Raw genomic sequence first — 8,854 nt, forward strand, 5'->3', positions numbered from 1 at the left:
GTTGATCTGACTGGAATTGTTCACCCAAAAATGTACATAATTACTGTCCTAACCCTCATGTTGTTCCAAACCTGTGCAGTTTCACGCCTTATATGTATTCCTGTGTGTTTGGATATGTGAACATAAGTTTATTGGACATGTATCACTGGAATGATTATTCTCAGTACATTATCAGTTTATGTGTGTTTGTATAGTCATTCAAAATGCTGTTTATCTTAATTTCTGTGTGATATGAATCAGTGTGTTCAGGGTCTGATCTGAAGCTTTTACTGCAGGCCTGTTTAACAGCCTGAATGTCATTTGTGCTTCTGCACGTGTCAAAAACACACTTTCATTATTGATTAACCACTATATACTTTAAGGTGGTTTTACACACCGTGACGGCACCTATGATGAAGAAAAACAAATAAAAATTAAACGGAAGTGCGGCCACAGCTTCCTTTTCAAGTGAAATTAGCTCTCATCAACTACTAAAATCTTTTCTCATTTCAGTAATGTGTAAGAATGAATTTCACTAAGGTTGATCAATGTTTTCAATAGTGTTTGTAAAAGGCTGTTCAATAATTATGGCCTATACGGCCTTTCTTACGATTGTACATTAGGATACTTTAATATAAAGTTCACCAGAATCCAGTTAGCAATACTAGTAGATAAATAGTATGTAGTGGAAAGCACATGTGTCCTGTGAAGCAAAGGGTACAGATGTGTCATAACACCCTACATAAAGGAATAGTTCACCCAAAAAAAGACAATTCTGTCATCATTTATACACTTTAAATGCATATTTCCTGCCGTGCACAAATGTACTAAAGCAACCAGGGTGGCGGTGGCAAACAAAGAGTAAAATATGAATAGGAAATAGATGTGCACAATCAAACAGTAGTATTACATACAGTGTACTTTTAGACAGATTACTCTGCATATGAACCAAAACAGAGAACGTTTACAGAATCACTCTATATAAACAATTATTTCTAATCTTTATCAAGATAAATTCTTACCATACGTCATAATAAACTCACTGCACTAATCCACCAAATGATACATGAACACATTTATTTACATTACTAATGCTGACAACAACAACTCAAGATGGAAAATTGCTAAATGATTAATTTCGTAAATATCTTAAGTATTTTTCTTTGCACTTTTTCCTTTAATCTGCTTGTGTTTTTAAAATACTTTGTTTTCTTTATATTTTCTTCTCTGTGTTCTGTAAAGCTGTACAACAATGTACATTGTAAAAGATGATGTACAAATAAACTGAAATTGAATTGTAATATAAACTGCTTTGGATTAAAGCATCTGCCAAATGTGTAAATGTGAACTCAATTGCACTCTGACAGAACCCGAGTAAAGTAATAATTAACAAAGTTAAAAACAACAGCTCACATTATGGTACTATAAAACAAGTCAATGTCAAGATTAAAACATAAGTTTGGTGCAAACAACAGAGTATAAAAGACTGAGTTGATTTCCTCTTCAGATACTGATACGTCATTAAACCCCTGATGTCTAGAAGCCCAGAGCTGAAGATAAGAAACCCACAGCTGACTACACCTTTGACTCAAAGCAGGATTATTGTACTTTATACTTTATTAATTAATTTATTTGCCTTCACATTTTTGTTTATTATAAAAAGAAAAGTAAACATTTAAAAGAAATTTAACTGATTACAAAAACTGCCTACCGAAGCTTTGATTTATAGTGTTTTAAGACTTTGAATAAAAACACCACAGAGAAGTCTTCTGACCAAATTGTAAGCAATGTAATTTATGCCAGACTCGACTTACTTTACCTAACCTGAGAATAATGAATAATAAGGTAAGTTGTTAAGATCAAAGCACACACCACAAAACAACAGTTCACATTATGATACCATAAAACAGGTTATTGTAAACTTTATCAGAAGTGCATAAATCCAGTCTCCCATAATCTAAAGCATTCTTGTACGGGAAAAGTTGTAAATCAAACATATACTCTATTTTACATACTAAACTCCATCAGCAGCAATTGTTTCATTATTATAAGTCTTCAACATTATATGTAAAAATCATTTACAATTTTTTTTTTTCTGTGTAAAATAACATCCAATCTTTACTTTTTTTGTCATAACATAAACCTGGTACCCTTTTGTAAGATATTCACATGGATAACAGAGTGTGACCATCTATATCAGAGGTCAGAAATATATTAGAGGTCGAGATAATCATTGACACGTAACAACAGCTAATGTGTTTAATTTAAATAAAGTCATTCAAACTTGCACATGGGCGTACATTTTGAGGTAATCATTTTCTCTTAAAGGATTAGTTCACTTCAGAATTCAAATTTCCTGATAATTACTCACCCCCATGACATCCAAGATGTTCATGTCTTTCTCCAGTTGAAAAGAAATTAAGGTTTTTGAGGAAAACATTCCAGGATTTTTCTCCATATAGTGGACTTCACTGGGGTTCAACGGGTTGAAGGTCCAAATGTCAGTTTCAGTGCAGCTTCAAAGAGCTCTACATGATCCCAGACAAGGAATAAGGGTCTTATCTAGCGAAACCATCGTTCGTTTTCTAAAAAACATTCAAATAAATGTACTTTTTAACCACAAATGCTACAGAGCAGAAAGGAAACATCAGAGAACTGAGGGATGAGATGAACAAGAAAAATGAAGGTACTTCATCAAAACATTCACTCTTTTATCAATGATCCTCAAAGTAAAACACCAATGTAATACATTGTATAGTGTAAATGTTAGTGTAAAGTTGAGTGTATACTGTGTAAATTGTGTTATCTATTACAATAATCAGTGTAAATGTCATTTAACAGAATCTTTGTTCCTTCACAGAAATTTCAAATCTTACTCTGAGTCAAGTGGAGTTGAGAAAGGAAAATAGAGGTGAAAGTGTGCTTGAATGATGTTAAATTCAGTGTATACATTCTCAGTGTAATACAGTAATATATCACAATATTGCTTATGTTTTTCAATAACAGACAGAGAAATAGCTTTTTCAGCTTCAATGATGGAATCTGGCAGTGGATATATTGGTCCTTTTACCACTGAAATCACACTAACCTACAGGAACGTCTTCACAAACATAGGGAACGCCTACAACCCAATTACAGGTAATTATCAATGAAATGAAGTCATAAAACTCAGTTTATAGTAATGAAAAACCTTCTGCTCCATTCAGACCTCTCTGCAGTTGTGTAATGTGTATAAGAGAATTAAATGATCTCCCATCTTTCAAAACTATTACACAGTGTGCTTGATAATGGACTACTTGCACTGAGTTTTGTGACACACTTCTGTTTTGAAATAGTACAACTCATTTATTTCTGGTTATGTATATTATCAAAGTACTTTAGTCACTTACTTTACTAAACACCATGTAAAATGAGTATCCACAAGAAGTTTTCAAAATCAGGACATTTTCACAGTCAGAAGAAGAGATATTCTGATGATTACAGTGGAAAGAATTTTCCAAACTCAACAGAACATGAAGATTTAATCCAACCCAAGCAGATCTGAGAAAGCAGTGGCTATTAAACATATGTGATTATTTCAGCACAGTGTCAGTGCTTGTCTAAACTAGTGACTGTGATGCTGCAGTGTGTGAGAATAAGATCAGTATGAACATTTATTTATTTGAATTAACTATTTAATCATTATTCTGTGTATTTTTTTTTAATTGTCGATCATTTCACTGTATGGAATTTGCATGTTTATGCCAAAATTATCAATGAATATTCAAAGTAGTAGCATTGTTAATGCATTAGTGTTTAAGATTAATTCTAATATTTGGCTTCATTAAATATATGTCATGGCATGTACCGCACATTAAAAGATTAGTTAACTTCAGAATTAAATTTTTCTAATAATTTATACACCCTAATGTTATTGAAGATGTTTGTCTTTCTTTCTTCAGTCGAAAAGAAACAACAGAGAAAATAACTCTTTCTTACGTAGCTGTGATCGAATCGTTATCAATGACATTGGTTTATTAGCAGATCAGAATCAGCTTGCAAGAATGTGCACACAAGTTTTATTTAACTAAATCCTGAGCACATATTTAGACTAAACAAACACAAACATACAATTCACTCACACACAGGAAATGAGAGAGTGGAAATGAATTTGAACCGTATCATAACGGGAATGAAGCTATTAAAAGAGTAAATTAACAAGCTGGACGAACCATCAGTTTCAATACTATAAAGCACCTTTGTTAACAAAGGAGTTCACAATCTTAATACTAAATCACTGTTTAGTGTTCAAATGATACTTGCAAATGCCTTAGCTGTTGAGAAGCATTTGGATCTGCGGGTTCAGGAAAAATCCTTGATGGTTCGGTCTTATGGTGCTGAAGTTTTAATCAATATCTTCTGCGTTTAAGAAAATTAATACAAACTTGTACTGTTAATTCAACTCTGTTGTGGTCGAGGAAGTTGCGCATGGCTTAGAGTGAGTGCGGTCTACCAGCCCAGCTCAGGGGATGGGTGGGATCTCACGTGACAGCAATCCATAGTATCAGCAGGAATGAAGAAGCAGAACCAGAAGACCAAGTGTGATCTGCGTGGGGGCTTTTTAAACTCTCTAGAACAGGGGTGATCTACCTACCTGCAAAGTTTAGCTCCAACCCTGATAAAACACATCTGAATCAGCTAATTAAGATTTCCAGAAGTACTTGATAATTACAGACAGGTGTGTTGAGCAGGGCTGGAGCTGAACTCTGCAGGAAGGTAGATCTCCAGAACATGGTTGGGCACCCCTGCTCTAGAATGTCGACACCTTTGAATATTGGCTTGACCAATGAGAAGAGGCATTTCTCTGGTGGGAGATTGCCTCTGTTTGAAAGTGAGTTCATTTGCATGGAGGGAGAGCTAAGTAGTAAGTTTGTGTCCATGTATACTATATATGTGATAAATATAACAAACATACATTGCATTCTATGAAATGGTGATGTCCACCAAAGTGTGAGTCATTGAACAAGGAGTAATTTGATATTAAACACCATCTACAGTATCAAGAAATATCATCACATGTATTTGTAACACTACAATATACAAAAGAACAATAAACAATCACAATAACTAAAACGAGCCATGCAATTATTTGCAGCAGCTGCTCTGTGCGGGTATATAATGAGCAGCAGGTGCATTGCATCTTTAGCTTTTTCGCTTCTGAGCCGAGAGGTTCGTTTGTTCCTGTCTCTAATCTGCAAGCACTGTTTCTAAAAGAGTCAGTTCTTCAAGGAAGAAGATTTCTCAAGTCACTGTACAAGCCCTTGGCCAGATGATGGCCACAAGGTGGCCTTTTTGGCAGCACTTCCAGGGATGAGCCCAGCAGCTCTCCGAGGTCAGTGGCAGACCAGGGAGCTTCCCCTGACATACCATCTGAGTTCCTCGTTGGCTGCCCCTCAGTCTGCTCGTCGTCAAGGGTGTCGTCCCCTGCAAAAAGTAATAAAAATTACTTAGGCACAGCCTGCTCAACTGTGTCTGCCGCAGTAGGACGACGCCACTCGTTTCTGTTGCCGTTTAAGTAGTCGGTAAAACATCAGATAAAATCCTGAGACAGCCAACCCTGAGATGGGTGGGGCTTCTCTTACCTGGAGAAGGAGGGCCGGGCAGAGAATCCTTTGAGTAAAAATTTTGTTCCACCACTGTAGTTACAGTGGTACCCGAATTCTCAAAAAAAAAAGAGAGCAGTTCCTCTCTCTCTGGGTCCCAAGAAACCTCACCGCGTTCATCGTCTTTTATCACCAGCGGGCAGTAGCACGTCGCTTGAGGACACAACCAGGCCTCCTTGCGTGCAACCTGCCTACCATGGAACCAGCTAAGTGCTTAGGGCCGCCTCAAAAATAGAGTCCCCCCGAGCCGCGTCCCTGTGTTGCACCTCGCTGCCTCACTGCGGGTACACCTGTGGTCCACTTGGTCCCACTTACACGATCTCTGCGAGCCTGCTAGTGCTCCTCGGTCCATGCCGCTGGTTCCTTTGGAACATCAGACTCGGCCATGCGATTCAGTTCACCCGGTGTGAACTGGGAGAGCCTCTAGAGCAGGTGTCCCAGCATGTTGTGGTGTTCAAAGATGCCTCTGCCGCCAGCTGACGTAACAACGGGCATGCAGTGTCAGGGGTGTGAACAGGCCCCCAACAGTATTGGCACATCAATTGCCTCGAGTTGCTAGCAGTATGTCATGCTTTGAGCCGCCTGAAGAAGGCATTAGAAGACCAAGAGCCCTGGCTTAGTGTTGGCTAGCTCCAAAGTCCCTACAAGGCAGACCCTGTTGAGTCCTCCGATCACCCTTCGGCAGCTGGACGTGGCGGAGTGTCTGGCGGCAGGCCTTTACTCGGTTGCATCCTTGAGAACTGGATTTAGGCTGGGTTCCTTATGTGTGACCCTACGGGGATCCCATATGTGTAATTCCACATTTGCTCCTAAACGAAGCCTGTGTCTTTCCCCTTGGGAGAACCCACCTCTTATCTGGTTGGAGTCACCCCAGTAGTTACATATGTAGTACAGCCCTTTGGGGTTTAGTTCATGTGTACATCTCCACATAACTCCTTTGGGGAAGGATGTGGCTTCTGCAGCATTAGGGTCCGTTAGGTCCCAGTAAAAAGGGTGCGCTTTTCCAGTGTTATCCAATAGTCTTTCTGAATGGGGTGGAACAGCAGTGATCGACACTGTCTGTGTTAGCCCTGTCCCACTGTCTTTTAGGCAGGAGGCTTGCACGTATATCGAGGGTTACATTTATAACTGAAACATTTTTGAGGAAAGCATTCCATGATTTTTTCTCTATTTAGTGGACTTCACTGGGGTACAATGGGTTGAAGGTCCAAATTGCAGTTTCAATGCAGCTTCAAAGGGCTCTACAAGATCCCAGACAAGGAATAAGGGTCTTATCTAAAAAAAAAAAGATTAAAAAAAAAATGTATGTACTTTTTTAACCACAAATGCTCATCTTGCACTGCTCTGTGATGCACCAGGCATTGCATAATCATGTTGGAAAGGTCACATGTGACATATGCAGAAGTACCACGGTAGAAAAACTCTCCTCCAACTTCAAAATTGTTTTAACTTTTTTTTGTAAAGGCTGTTTGGCTTAGTCTTTGTACGTTTGCTTTTTAGACACTGGATTGGTACTTTCACCTACATCATGTGTGACCTTTCCAACGTGATTACACATAATGCGTGGCACATCGCAGAGCAGTGCAAGACGAGCATTTGTGTTTAAAAAGTATATACATTTTTATTTTATTTTTTTAGAAAATGGCTGATCGTTTCACTAGATAAGATCCTTATTCCTCGGCTGGGATCGTGTAGAAGCTGACATGGGGGTGAGTAAATTATCAGGAAATTTTAATTCTGAAGTGAACTAATCCTTTAATTCAGCTATTTTAAAAGACTGAAATAAGAGCATTAGCGCACACAACCAATCCTTTTATCAGTCAAATTCATTTAAAAATGGGAATTCAGCAGGTATGAAATATGATCAGTAAGAGAAAAACACTGTTAATGAGAAGACGAGCACTGGACTGCTGCAGGTTAGTGAGGAAATATATTTATTTATTATTCAGAATGCACAGCTGGAAAGAAAATATATTTATAGGAACATTTCAGCAGGTTCAAGATAATTCATGTTAACTCAGAGAACATGATTAATTGTTTTAATCAACTGACAGACATAAAACAGTAATAATCTGCGTTCTCATGTATGAAGGTGCGCTGAACACTGTTACCGGAAACTCCTGAACTGTGATAGGGAGAACGAGGAAGGAGTTGTGCAAGTAGTCCATTAAGAAATCATACAGGAAACAGCTGATTCTGTGTCTCTTGTTATGTGATTTAGGTGTTTTCACAGCCCCACTGAAAGGAGCGTACATGTTCAGAATCTCTGTACATGGTAATGCCCAACTGGAGCAACTGCATCCATTTATAAGAATAGAGAGCATGTGGTTATAGCAAATGATTATCAACCTCAGGATGCGTTAAACTCCTCAAATGGAGTTGTGTTGATCCTGGAGGTTGGAGATGTTGTCTATGTGAGACTTGCGTCTGGCAGGAGGATATCAGATAACCAGAATAACTACAACACTTTCAGTGGTTTCCTACTGTTTCCCTTAAGAGAAGATGATGTTTGCAGAATGTGATTCCAATATTTCTGAACCTTCAGCATATGATTTAAGATGAAAATTATGAAGAATCATTAACATATGAACCTGTATTAAGGAGGACTGTGTGTTTGAAATTAGTAATAGATTGTAATAGACTGTATAAAAGTCAGTATAATACACTATACTCATAAGTTCTGATCTGTCTATACATGTAAGTTTGTATAAAGAGTTTCAGCACTGAGACAGACAGGACCCATGAATATCACATGTGACTCAAAAGTGATTTGTTAAAGTAATAAATCTATAAAGTTAAATAATACCTTTTTAAGTGTATCTTGTTACTGATCCTTGATCTGTATCTCTTGATCCTACATTAATAAACAAGAGAATAAAGAGACGTTGAGGCATTTTCTTATTTTCGTATTGTCATTATTATTATTATTATTTTTTTTATCAAAATATTTTATTTTATTTATCAATTTCTGATACATTTTAACTTTTAAAACAACCTATGGACATTTTTTCAGGTGTGAAAAGGAGTGCAGTGCACAGCCTTATTAGACAAGTCTTTACAAATCTGAAATCATATATTTATTTATCAAACGTGTTAGGTTATTATAGATAGCTATGCTAGTCTAGTGGTGTACTAGCCTTAAGCATGAACATATATCTGGGATTTTTTGCAGAAATTGATTTGAATATACATTACATTACATACATACAAACATACAATCCCCAATTACTAAA

At 37.3% G+C, this 8,854-nt stretch overlaps 1 pseudogene; it reads left to right on the forward strand.

Annotated features, from left to right (window-relative positions):
• Positions 1-2,847: 2,847 nt before the first annotated feature.
• Positions 2,848-8,426, forward strand: LOC125261237 (annotated as a pseudogene).
• The last annotated feature ends 428 nt before the right edge of the window (positions 8,427-8,854 follow it).

Source organism: Megalobrama amblycephala, unplaced genomic scaffold (assembly GCF_018812025.1).
Source record: "Megalobrama amblycephala isolate DHTTF-2021 unplaced genomic scaffold, ASM1881202v1 scaffold379, whole genome shotgun sequence".
In the NCBI taxonomy this organism is placed as follows: domain Eukaryota; kingdom Metazoa; phylum Chordata; class Actinopteri; order Cypriniformes; family Xenocyprididae; genus Megalobrama; species Megalobrama amblycephala.